The sequence below is a fragment of the Bombus pyrosoma genome, linkage group LG6 (assembly GCF_014825855.1).
Source record: "Bombus pyrosoma isolate SC7728 linkage group LG6, ASM1482585v1, whole genome shotgun sequence".
NCBI lineage: Eukaryota > Metazoa > Arthropoda > Insecta > Hymenoptera > Apidae > Bombus > Bombus pyrosoma.
Genome location: NC_057775.1, coordinates 16,842,175 through 16,855,138, shown reverse-complemented (window position 1 = coordinate 16,855,138; position 12,964 = coordinate 16,842,175). Strand labels below are relative to the sequence as shown.

The window sequence follows — 12,964 nt, the reverse complement described above, 5'->3', positions numbered from 1 at the left end:
TTGTTTTATTTATAAAATATTGTGAAGAACGCTTTACTTGGGATATTTTATATATTTTTGCATGTTATATGTATTCCATGCACATTTGTATCTTTAATATGCTATATAATATAATAAATAGTTAAACGAAAGATTAGATTAAAATCACGACTGAAATGGTATAAAACGAAAATACGCTTGCCTTAGCAGCAAATGTTTTACCAGTTTCATCGCGAAACAAAAGTATTCCCTCCGTATGACGGAAGCTCATTTGGAAAACACAGCCAGTACGCATGATGCATACATTCATGATATCACGATTGGCCGATTGCCAACCGTATCTATACACTGTCTACTTTTACTCGAATTTATCGTATTTTTCAACAGTGATCCACGATCGTTCTGGCTACATCGTTTTTTTCTTCTCAATCTTTTCGCGTTCTTCTTTTATTCGATTATTCGAAAAATTTGTAGTTCCATTGTTTATTCGAGACGAGGTCGACAGAGGATTATTTATAAAAATCCGAAAAGATTATTATACTACTCGCCAATAAATGATGAAGAGCCACCATAAAAAAACGTTACATTATACGATACATCACATCATATACAGATCCTCGAAATTATATCCATCTATTTTCGAACGTCCCGTCCAACTTTGTAGAACGCTGATATCATTGTACGTTATCTTTAAATTTTTCTCAAATTTCGTTACAAACATCAGCAACCACGTGTTGCCTTAAAGAATTGTAAATTGAAATGTTCCATAATTGATCATGCACATTTATTGTTTATACAGTTAACGCATTTTGTTCTTGTATACACAGTTTAATCTGTTCGAATTTGATCGTATTTAGTCTAATTGGTGATATACCGTGGATCGCCACTTATTTCGGTGAATTATTATTCACGATTACGGTACAAGAGCAATGAAAATAAATGTCCAGCATTTAATCGGCCATGTCGCTTAACACGAGACCGGTCGAGGAGCGCGATGTGTTAACGTTTCTCTCATCGATCGCGTGTTACAATGAACTCTTTTTTAGTGCCTCTCCACCCCGTCAGAGATATTGATCCTGACAAATTGTTGAGATTATCGTACGCGATGATTCGCGAATGTCACCGAGAATTTATTCAGTGGCGAGATAAATTAAAGGGGACGCTGGGACATTAAAATAGATTACACGATCGAAAAAAAAAAATAATTAAATACACATAATTTGATTAATTGGATATTTAATCTTTTGTGATTCCACGTTGCGAGATGCCTTCGATATTGTGCGAATCATATTTTTTCATGATAAGATCTAATTCGATAAAAATAGGAACTTCTCGCAAGTCAAATCAATCAACTCCACTTTTTATTAATTTCTTCATTGCGTATGAATATTTGCATATATACAATGAACATTTAGATCTCAAGAAACAAACGACGCTTTTAGAAATCCATCCGTCGTAAGATGACACAAATAATGGCAAATTTTTAGGTAAACTGAAGAGACAGTGTTCGTAGCGTCATGTCGTTATTTTTTATGTTATGTTTCAATTTATGGAGTTGATCAATGTGGCTTCTCATATGTAGGCGCAGCTCGGACTTCAAATAATTAAGATCGAAGCACGAACGTAGCACGCGAATTAAAATTATAGATAACAACTAACCAATAATTATCAGCATATAACATGAAATAAAGAATACCTTGAAGAGCACCAGAATTCATGTCTTCGCATAGTAGAAATCACACGTTCTGACGTTCTCACCTTTTGTCACCATAAAACCAAAAACGTACATAAATTTTCAGTTCTAAACTTATACCTCGACAACCACGAAGATCGTGTCCAAACAGCACGGAAACATTGTTCGTCGAGGGAACACTTTAAAAATGTTGCTGAACTATTCACCGTTCAGATAAAAAAAAACCATATTTTCTCATCGGCGAAAAATATCTATAAGACTTCGATCCGAAACATAGTTCGTCCAACGTGTCTTATAATCGTAACAACGAATTGATCCCAGTGGGTCAAGGTTGCGAGAAATCCTTCGTAGCGATCGACCACCTTCCCCTAGGTAGATTCAAGAAGTCGAGCGGCAACGAAATCACGACTTTCGAAACTATGTTGCTCGAAAATTGAACCAATTCCATCAACGATCTTTTCAATTTTCTTCAACCGTGGGGAATCTCGATTTTTCTCGACGCGGTTCCTTCGAACGAAAATGATCGAAGAAGCCGAGAAATACACAAGTTCGACGACCGTTTAAAAAAATAACTTTCGAGGAACACGGCCGACCTTGCGTTCAATTTTAACCGGTCGTCCACGATCACTCGGTTTATCTATTTTCTTCCAATCTTTGCAGATAGAAACGAGTTATTTTCCAGCGGTTTCACACTCGTTGCTGTCACTGATAATTATCAAACTTGGCCACGAGGTTCGTCGGCATTCCCGCGAATTCGCGAAAGGTTCAGCTTTTTAAACTGAAATGGTCGGAGAGTTAAAATAACAGACACTATATGTCACTGTACGAATCTTCCACTTTGTGACGATTACGCTATTTCTGTTTTTTATTTAACAAGTAAGTGCTCTAGTATTTGATCAGCCGCGTGTAACTTGACGGAATGTAAGAAAGAGAGGCACTTGGTAAAATCGAGCACGTTTAACTGGCAACTTTCATTTGTCGATGAAAAAGTGAAAGAAAACGAAGGAAATGATCGTAGAAGAGCAACTCGAAGATGTAAACTCACGTTTCGCGATACCGATCCTCCGGTGTCTCGTGAATCACGAAGAATGAGAAACGTTCTAGCGTGTACACCGATCGGAAAGTCCGCCCGGTCGGAAGCTTACGCCATTCTCGACTGACGAGCAAAACGGCCAAGCGGCATTTCCCCATCGGTGCGCGCCTCGATCGAGGAAAAAGCTTCTGTAGGTGGGGGTACCACGACGCCGGTCTACCCACAGGAAAACACGAAAGTTCAAACGACACGCAACGTTTTTAATCAGAGCTTTTATTTTTCTTTCTCTTTCTCGTTTATCAAGAAAATATTATTTGTTACATCGAAAACATCGCGCGATTATATAAATATGTCGTATATGATTCTCATCCTGTTTCTTATTCTTTTTCTTTCTTTCTTTTTTTTTTCGAGAAAGAAATAGAAAAATTTGCTAGGACAAGTGCAAACTTTTAGTAATAATTCAAGATCTCTTTCTTTTAATTTGTTCTTTAAAAATAGATGAATTTTATATGTTGAGTTACTAAATGGAAATTTAATTATTCTCATCTTTTGCTCGTTTAGTTGAGTATTGTTTCTCTTCTCGATGTGGACAGTGTTTCGTTTCACGTCGAAGGACTCGCAGATTGTTACGTCTTTCATGTTTCACCGATATGATGTGAATTACCATATTAATGTAACATATGATCGTAGTGTCGTATATCTGAATATATTTTTTATTTCCAGTAAAAACAGATTTTTAATCGAATATGAATCATCTTTCTTATTTTTTACTTACGTAGAATGTACCTGTGTAATGGTGTTTTATAGTGTATTAATAGCGTTTTATGTTCAAATAAAACGTATACATAAACATAAACAAGCTTCTTGAAAGAATATTACGTTTGGTTTTAGCCTATACGAAGTTTAAAGATCATGTAAGTAATTATATAGTCGGCGTAAGATTAAATTACTTTGGAAGGTTTAAAAGCCGAGTATATACTTTTAGAGATTTTCTAACGCAACTTCAACTAACTTCAATAAAAGAAAAAATAATAATTGCATAAAAGGCGGGAATAAATTTTCTGTATTACAATTAGCTTCGTAATTAAAATCACGGAACAAACGGAATGCTAATAAATGACATTAACTCGTGTCATCGATTAGTTACTAATCTGAATTCAAAATAACTTCGCGTGAAAGAAAGGCATGAGAATGAGTAATCAGGCGTGACCTCGATAATCCAAGAACAAAAGTATTTCGATTACATTCTCCATGGGACTCCAAAAGCGTAATCGCAGCTACTTTCAGTCGAGCTCAGTCACCGACCTAATGAGGATGTGCTTCCGCGAAGAACTTGTGTTATTCTCGTACATATCGCGCATTATGTTAAGTAGATTGTATTCTGCGAATGTCCTCTAACAACTCAACAACCAATGTTTACGATCAATATTCATAAAACTATGAAATTACCATTTATCAGTTTTTGTTACATTTTTATTAAAATGGGCAGAAATTTTCTCAACGAAGAAATGAATATTTCTTCTTTCGACTCAAACATATACAATAGTTGACAAAAGTATTCGAATATTAATAGAGAACTTTCACGTATGCACTATGTGTGTCGTCTAAAACATTTTGAAATTTCATTAGCACCACCACCGTGTTGCATTTTGTCGCATGGATTGTGGATCTTTATGCATCTGTGGAAGATCTGAAGGTGGAAAATTGCACAGAATATACGCATATAATATGCAAAAATATCATATTATATTATTTGGTAAGTAAAACATAATCGTCACAAACACAATCGTCTACCTAGGTTGCATTTTTTAAATTGCCTTTTTAAAAATTAAGTTCGTAAATATAAATTTACTACGTAGTAATGGAACATAACTGCCACAATTACGCTGATAACGTTCTATAATTATGATGATAAAGGTTTCGTTACTGTGCTAATGAAATTTCAAGATGATTCGTACATTTCACAAACATGATATACGTATCTACGAAAGGTTTCTATAAGTGTTCGAATACTCCAGTGAGCTACTGTACATTCTTCTCAAAGATATATGTATTTGTACTACAAATAGTGGAAATTAGGACACGCATCAAGCTCGAAACACCTTCTAAATAGATAACAATGGTTCGCAATGCTCGCGAGACCATTTCTGAACAAGGCTGTTAATAGCGGCACTGACATTTTAGAAATGCCACGTTACGACATTTTCGAGTACTATTGTCCTAAATTGTTGGGATATGTCATGTGTCAATAAATATTCGCCTGTGAAAATTTCTTATCGTCGAATGTAATAACCGTGCGTCATGTGACGACGCGCAACGAGGAGAGGAAATAAGAAATGTCACATCACACTGTGACGATGGGACTAAACCGACGTTAAACGAGTTCCTCGAAATTATGAATATTGCGCCACTTTTCCGACTTTGTCGTCTTAAGTGATTCAACGTAAACCATTATCATATTATCAAATTAATATCACGATATTAAACATTTATCAACAATTTTTGATTCGCGAAATATTTCTGTCTTCATCTTATCTGTGACCAATCGATACTTCCGGTCGACCTTATGTCCGTCTTGGACCATAAATACCACAAAGTCTACACACGCAAAATTCATTCATACATTTCTGAAAAAGAGCACAGCTTTTTTTTCTTTTTTTTTTTAATTTTACATCGAACGCCAAAGAGTAAAAGATATTCAACTGTACAACGTGCATACGGAGATGAAATATTTTACAAAATTGTATTAATTAATCATTGGATTCATTATTTTAAATTACATAAAAATTACTTTACGCCTAAGATTTAAATAAATATTACATCGCAGGAGGTATCAATTTTTTCCTACAAATATATTTTATCGCTTGAAATACATCACACATATTTTTACGAAACGATACGAAATATATTTTCCACGCGATATTAACAAAAATCAGTAAGTTTCAGGCGCGCTAAATATAGCAATCACAATTATAAATAATTCGTTTTCTTTTGAATTTTCAAGTTCAACTAATTTTTCTTAACTGTTCTAATTCTCACAATATTAAGAATTGCGCGTATCGATATCAGTAATTAGCAACGATATTGCGCGATTTAAGCACGAATGAGCTGAGTAGGGCTAACGTTGATTACCTATCCAACACGTGTGTTTTCACAGAAGATTTTCTTGTCGTAAATCATGGAAAGAATATTGCAGAAAAAAAAGAGCGACAAGAAACGTAAATGATTACCAGCCAAGAATGACTAGACGAATTTTTATATAGATAAGTATATATATATAATTGCGTCAATGTGAATTTACATAGGAATTTGATGTCAAACAATTGTTCCACGTTTAAGGCAAAATTTATGGAAAGAAATATCTTCGTCGCTATGTAATTTTATCTTTCTTATCTATATGTTCCCGAGTATCGAATCGTGTTAAATAACACAGTAATTAACAGCACGATAATTAATACCTCGCTGATTAGATTTTAAAATAAAATATGTGTTTTACGAAGAAGCGCTATTTGCTAATGAATTTGTTTTAGGTATATACTAGACCATGAATTGAATTTTAAATTACCAACCATACTAACAGCAGTGCGGGTTAATTTAGTCTTATCCCAATTATTAAATCTTTCATCGATATTAATTAAACAAATTACATCTACTGAAAAAAAACCTACTATCAAATTCATCGGAGTATCTCAAATCAACTTTTCATTCTCCAAACTATCATCAACCTATTCAAGCGTAGTTCTGAACATTCTAGGCTTTTTTCAATTATGTGTACATTGAGAAGCCAGAACTAGTGTCGTAGTAGTCGATATTAAAAGTAATATTTACGAATAACTGAAGGGCCAGGAAGATCGCGTGACGAACTAATGAAAAGTTCGACGAAACGTGCCATCGTCGGCGTGGCCCTCACTTCTGACTTTACGCTCGAGCTTACGTCAGGCGTGGACACGCCAAACCCAATAATACATCATCGCCGGACGACACGATACTATTTTGTTCGTCTGTCAACGTAAAATTATTTCATTCAATCAGACGACGAAAATATGGGATGACACCACTTTATTGGGCTTCTTTCTCAAGCGACACGTTTCGGCAGCTACTATTAAAACAATTTTCTGACACGATGAAATATCGTAGAAATTTCGTGTGTCTTCTTTGAAACACGATACGCTCGCGGAGAACATAATTGTCAAACGCTGTTTGGCAATTTAGCCAATTTTACGGACTTGATTGTATAGAGAGTGTTGGAAAACTGAGCAACATTTGAGGCTGTCGCAGTAGCGAAACTGATCAATTTCATTTCTTTTATCGTTTGCTTACTTTGATTATATAGGTACGCGATCGACGCACAGTTCTCAAGAAATAAGTGATTAAGAACAAGTTCATTCTGTTGTAAGAAGATTATATAAATAGTGAGAAATTCTACGGTGAATTTAAAAAAACAATGTTTGTAACATCATCGCTTTTCTCTCTGCCTTTTGACTGTAAAGCTGATCAATGATCTGATCGTATTTTGATCGTAGAACACCTTAGAAAGTAAAAATACGTTTCAGATCGTTAATGTATTAATTAAGACAGGAAAACAATTATTACTGCATTTACTTAAGCTAACTTGGTAAATGCTAAACGAGACAGATAATAATAAAAAATAGTTTTACGTTCTTAAGCAATATAATGTACACATGTTACATATAACATATAAATCATATTTTTCTATTTTGTGGAATTATCCGACGAGAGGTTAAAAAAGGATTTCAACAAACTTGAAAATAACCAAAGAATATTTAAATCTAAAAATCACCAGTTAGACAGTGTTCGATTATATAGCGTGCGACCGTATCACATTGAAAGAAGATCGGAAGACTGATGATAAGAAACAAGATTATTTGCCGAAGATTTATAGGTAAATATTTCTTATCGAAATATGTGAAGAATACTTAACCCTTTTGCTACTATATTTCATTTATATGATAAAGCTTGCGAAAGGGTTCAACTGTTTGGCACGCTCTTTTTATACGTAATGATAATAATATTCTTTATTTTCAGCCTGACGGCTGAGAAATGGCCCAGGTTCGCAAAATCCTTGGCTTGCAATTCTATCTTAACCTCCCGCTCTTTCAATTTCTATCTTCCCTCTGTTCTTTCATTTAAATTTCTCATCGCTCCTTTTATACGTAATATTTTCAGAAGCGTAAGCGTATAATGAAATATATTTCATTTTGCGATCGATGATTATTCGCACGATTCGTCGAGAAACGTATATATGAGCTGAGTTAGGCTGAAAATTAATTAACTCTATCGCTTCCGTGAAATCGTATTCCCCGAGAATCGAGAATGCCCCGTTGTGTCTTTCAATTGTGCATAAGCGTTTTCGCTTTCAATTTAATTACTCATTGGAGCAGATATATTCAGCTAATGTTCTATCGTGATATGCATATGAATACGATTATCTGGTAGCGCATAAGGTCGAGAAATATTTTCAGATTAAAAGGAATTTTTTGGAGAATTTCTACATTTCGTCAAGTTTTTTTTAAACCACACTGAAAATTTGTCTCGCTGTCGAGTCGAGAATTTTCCTTCAAATCGGATCGATATAAGAAAAGATACTTTGTCATACAAAAATATCGATATACTAAACATTTCGGGGAAATTTTTTTCAGGGTCAAGTTGGAAATGTGAAAAATACCTTGCGACATTAAAATATTAGTAAACGTTTTTAATATTCAAAATATCTTGGAGATTTGATCAATTTTAAGGTGGTTCAAAGATATTCGACACGACGCGATGTTAAATACCAAAAATACTTTGTAACACATACATATACATACGTGCACGTGCTAGAATTCTTGAATATTGAGAAATTGATCAGTATAATGAGATATCGGAAATACTACATATTATTATCAAATACTTGATACAGAATTGATTTTAAACTTAATTATACATTTCTAAACTTAAACTAGTAACCGAGGATAATTATAAAGTGCTTAGAAATATCCAGAGTGCAAAAATATCGACTTATTATTAATCCGTAAATGTCTTGCTTTCCCGAGCACGTCAAATAAATGCGATTTTCAAAAAAATTGTTACGACTGTAAATATTAGATAGAAGAAACCCTTGTAATCCGTATTTCGTTATTAAGCTTAAATATGCCGAATTTAGTCAAAGGAATCGCACATTTCCATCGAACCGTGTTTTTCCTGCACGAAACAAATTAACTTACATGAAAAACACAAAATCTACAGTGATTCATGTTGTTTCTTTTTTTTCAAACGCTTTCTTTAATTAAATCACGTCATTTCTGGGAAAAAAATATTAAAAATTAAATAGATTTGAAACAACGAACGCATGACGCACCTAAACCTGTTCAAATCCAACCTAATATTTTAAAGAGTGTTGTCTCTTCGCGTAGCAACGACGGAGCTGACCGCTTAAGCTTGAAATTGTTACTTTACGATCAAAATCCTTGGGAGATATGATAATGCTACCGGAATACGTATGCATGTCTTGGAACGTGGAATAAAGTAAGACAGCAAGGTTAGGTAAAATATGAGGAAACATGCGATGTTACTTAAAAAAACAAAGTGTAATATTACGATAGGATGGTTTGAGTCGGTTGAACTGGAACGTCTCAAAATTCAATCTTGAATTTTGCACATTAAGCTTGTTGCATATTAAGAGACAACGTTAGTCTTGAATATAATAATCACGTCCGTCTAATTTTCGTTCAAGTTCATCTTGCAAATTTCTATTATCCTTCGACGAATTTCCAATTATAGAAAACTGAAGTAATTACTAGTTGCAAAAGCGCCAATTATAGTTCGCATACTTGGTAATATCCTGTAGTACAAACGTAGCACCAAGTACAATGGTAATTACGAATAACTATAATCTGAGGAACGATCGTTTTCGCAAATCATTGTACATGATGTCTGTTGAAAACATTTGCATAATCCCAGAACACTCCGCACTGGGATAATGAATCGGCTCACAAGATCCTCTCCTAGACATCATTCTTTAAATCAGTCTACCTATGCTACTGCGTATCGTCTTTCAAATTCATTATATGGTTAAGATGGTTAATCGTGTTATATTCTGATATTTTACCAAGTATATGTCCGCAATAAATGTCGTGTAACTTCCGATTAATTGGAAATTTTATCAACGTGTAATCGTGGCGGTCGTGTCTCATCGTAATACCAATAAAATCTCAAAATGATTTACATAACGCACACAACACACACGTCAAAATTTTCTATGCCAATTGTCCTACTCCTTTCGTCAGGCATCGTACTCGCAATAATTTTGAAGTATCCAAATACTTGTGCACGATAGTATACACAGAACCTTTACAATTGGATCATTCAACAATCCTGCAAAAAACGGTGCAAACGTGTTCCAAAGGTATCAACGGCTGACGGGACTCTGGCGTCTCTGTTTATGTCACTTTTACACGATAACACGTTCCGTATCGTGAAGCGGTTAATAAAATCGGTAGCAGGCCTAGATACGTACCCATTGGGCAAGCGTGCATAATTGACGGCCTGTCTCTACCCCTTTTAGACGTTCGTAATATACAGCATGGCCTTGCGAAATGACACTGTCTCTCTGTGACACCAGGCACGTGAGAGAGAACGTAATCATCGATGAGCCAATGGAAGCGGACGCTCCTTTAACGACGCGATTCACCGGTAAATTGTCCCTTAATTTTCTTGCTAATTGTTGGAGGATTGTCGATGAAACGGCATGGTATCGAGTGGGATCAGCCGATCGACGATACGCCAAACGGTCTGACTAATCTCGTCGAAATCTCATCGAAAACAACGTCCTACTAAACGAACGACGTTACGCCGAACGATGATTGCTCGTTTTAAAGCCGTCGATCAAGAAACGAACGAATCTGGCCGATATTCACGGCTATTCGCCTGTAAACAGCGATTACTTTCGTTCCTGTACGCTCGAACGTATTCGACGATGATGGAAATTGGTACGAGATAGCTGAAACGTAGCTATTGCACGGTTTATGGGGTAATACCGGCTACCTTATTGAAACGGACATTGTGTTCCTGAGTGGGATAGTTTGCGGTGTTAGAGACGACTAGGTTCCGCTTCCAGCTGGATGCTTGTTTTCGATGAGCTGCTACGTTTCAATTCGCGTTTGTTGCTTTATTGATAGCAACCTTGGTACTGCAGAGATATAGGAGACCTGGTTACGATCGGATTTTGGAGAAAGCGGAAAATACTGTGAGAAATTTTGTTCGTTTACACTTTACAGTGTACGATTGGTATTTATTATCTTGTAATAAATAATATAACTTTGCGAGTTGATTAGTTTGATTTAAGATTTAATTCATCGTCGAATAATGTTTTTACACGATTGTGAAACTTTTCGGCATATCGAGAGACTCTTCCGTGAAGTAGATTCCCCGTGAACTAGTGTAACAGATTTATCTTAGTAATAACGAGTAGTAGAAGTTGGAAATGATTTTAACGATTACTACATTATTCTTCAGAGGTCAATTTTTAGATTACGTGCAAGAGATGCTCGTTAAGAGGTATGTTTATGAACTGCTAATCATCCTGTCTCTTAAACAGTGTGTGAATATAAAGAAGAAAAAAATTATCATCAAATTAGACTATATTTTCGTCTATAGGTTTTTATCTGGCTGTTTCTACAACTGTTTTCACATAAGTACAGACACGTAAGTGACAAACTCCATGAGATGACTTAACTCTATTTTAATTCTAATTTCTACACTTAATTGCATAAATTAGAATTTATCTTATTTATCGCCAGCTAATATGTAACTATATTTCTAATTTAATAACCAATTTCTACGAATTTAACAAAATAATTAATTTTATTTATAGAAAATTCCTCCTTTATCGTATTTTTTCCAGTTAATCCTAAAATTGAGATTTATTTATCTAATACACTTTCTTGAACAATCGACAAGAATCTAAATAATACATGTAACATTTTTAAATAAATTCTAGATTTCTTAATTTAATAAATGAGCGTCCTGTCAACGTCGAGTAAAAGAATCGTTTCTGTGAAGAGTCGAGTCTACTTCGATACAAGACTGTGAGAAGGGTTGAGTCGTTGAGTGACAATATCGAAGACGTAACTGAGTATCGTTGTAACCGGAGCAGCCCCCTATGGTGACCAAAAGGGTAGGGCCGGAGATAGAAAAGGGTGCGGTAGGCAATCATAGATACTGTTCCATTTAACTTAGCCCCTGTTTATTCGATCTAAGCGTGACCTCATCCCGTGTTTCTTTATTAGACCTACAGTCGTAAAAGATTATCGTCGTGACGATAAGAAAGGCAAAAAAATGCACCTAGTTTCCCAGAAATCTCTGCTCACTGCAATTACTAAATAGAATTAACAGATTTTTAAAAGAAGATTTCCATTACGAGTATTAGTAATACCAAATTATTAAATAGCGCACAGGGAACATCGACAAACGGGAAATCATAGTGGCGTAAGTCAGTCCACTGCCATTTTTCATACGATGCTGTTTTATTGTTACAACAAAATTCAGCGTATCTTTTAAGGTTAAAAAAACATGCTACGACACAGGATCATATGGTAAATTGATTCACCATCGGATTAAACAAATATTTCTTCTAAGGATTAGAAATCACAAACCAACTCATATCCCCAAATGTTTAACTTACTCCACCACATGATCTCAGCCTTCCAATTTAGTTAAACGATTAGCGCTACATTAATCTGAGATAATTGATTAACTATACCGAGACATTTTTTAATATACAGTAAGGTGTGCTACAACGAATAATTTTTATAAGTAAAATCAGAATGTTATAACAAACGCGAGAAAATATCGGCCACTCTGTCGATTATTATGGTAAAGAGTCACTGACTGACGACACGAATTTGTTTGAATCTCTCTTTCTCTCGTTCGATAGATATCTACCGCGTAGAAGACAACTAAGTAGCGTAAAAATTCAACTAACGCGGTCCAGGACAAACTAATATCGAATGTCACAGTCAGAAGGCACGACGATTTGTTTACGGAAAGATAACGATGGTTGAAGAAGGCTGTCAAACATATTGGCCTCGTCAATTTATAATTCCCATTAAATAAATAAGTTTCATATCGTTTTCATCGCTTATTTTCTAATTTATATTACCTTTTACGATTATTCAAACCGTTGTACCTTGCTTTTAACTATGGACCTGGAACGAGCTACTTCTAAATATATATGTTTTAATGTAAGCTACAACGAACAG

At 35.0% G+C, this 12,964-nt stretch overlaps 1 protein-coding gene across 10 annotated transcripts in view; it reads right to left on the bottom strand.

Annotated features, from left to right (window-relative positions):
- The window catches only part of LOC122568451 (phospholipid-transporting ATPase ID), a 69,592-nt gene that overhangs the window by 37,132 nt on the left and 19,496 nt on the right, over nt 1–12,964 (bottom strand). For 5 of the 10 annotated variants that reach the window (XM_043728180.1, XM_043728187.1, XM_043728189.1 and 2 more), the window contains exon 1: nt 1,676–2,836. The exons of 4 other annotated variants lie outside the window; for them this stretch is intronic. The gene's annotated coding sequence lies outside the window, so the exon portion shown is untranslated. Of the gene's footprint in view, nt 1–1,675; nt 2,837–12,964 lie in introns of those variants that run through there. One more of the 10 variants, XM_043728185.1, reaches the window with a different exon arrangement.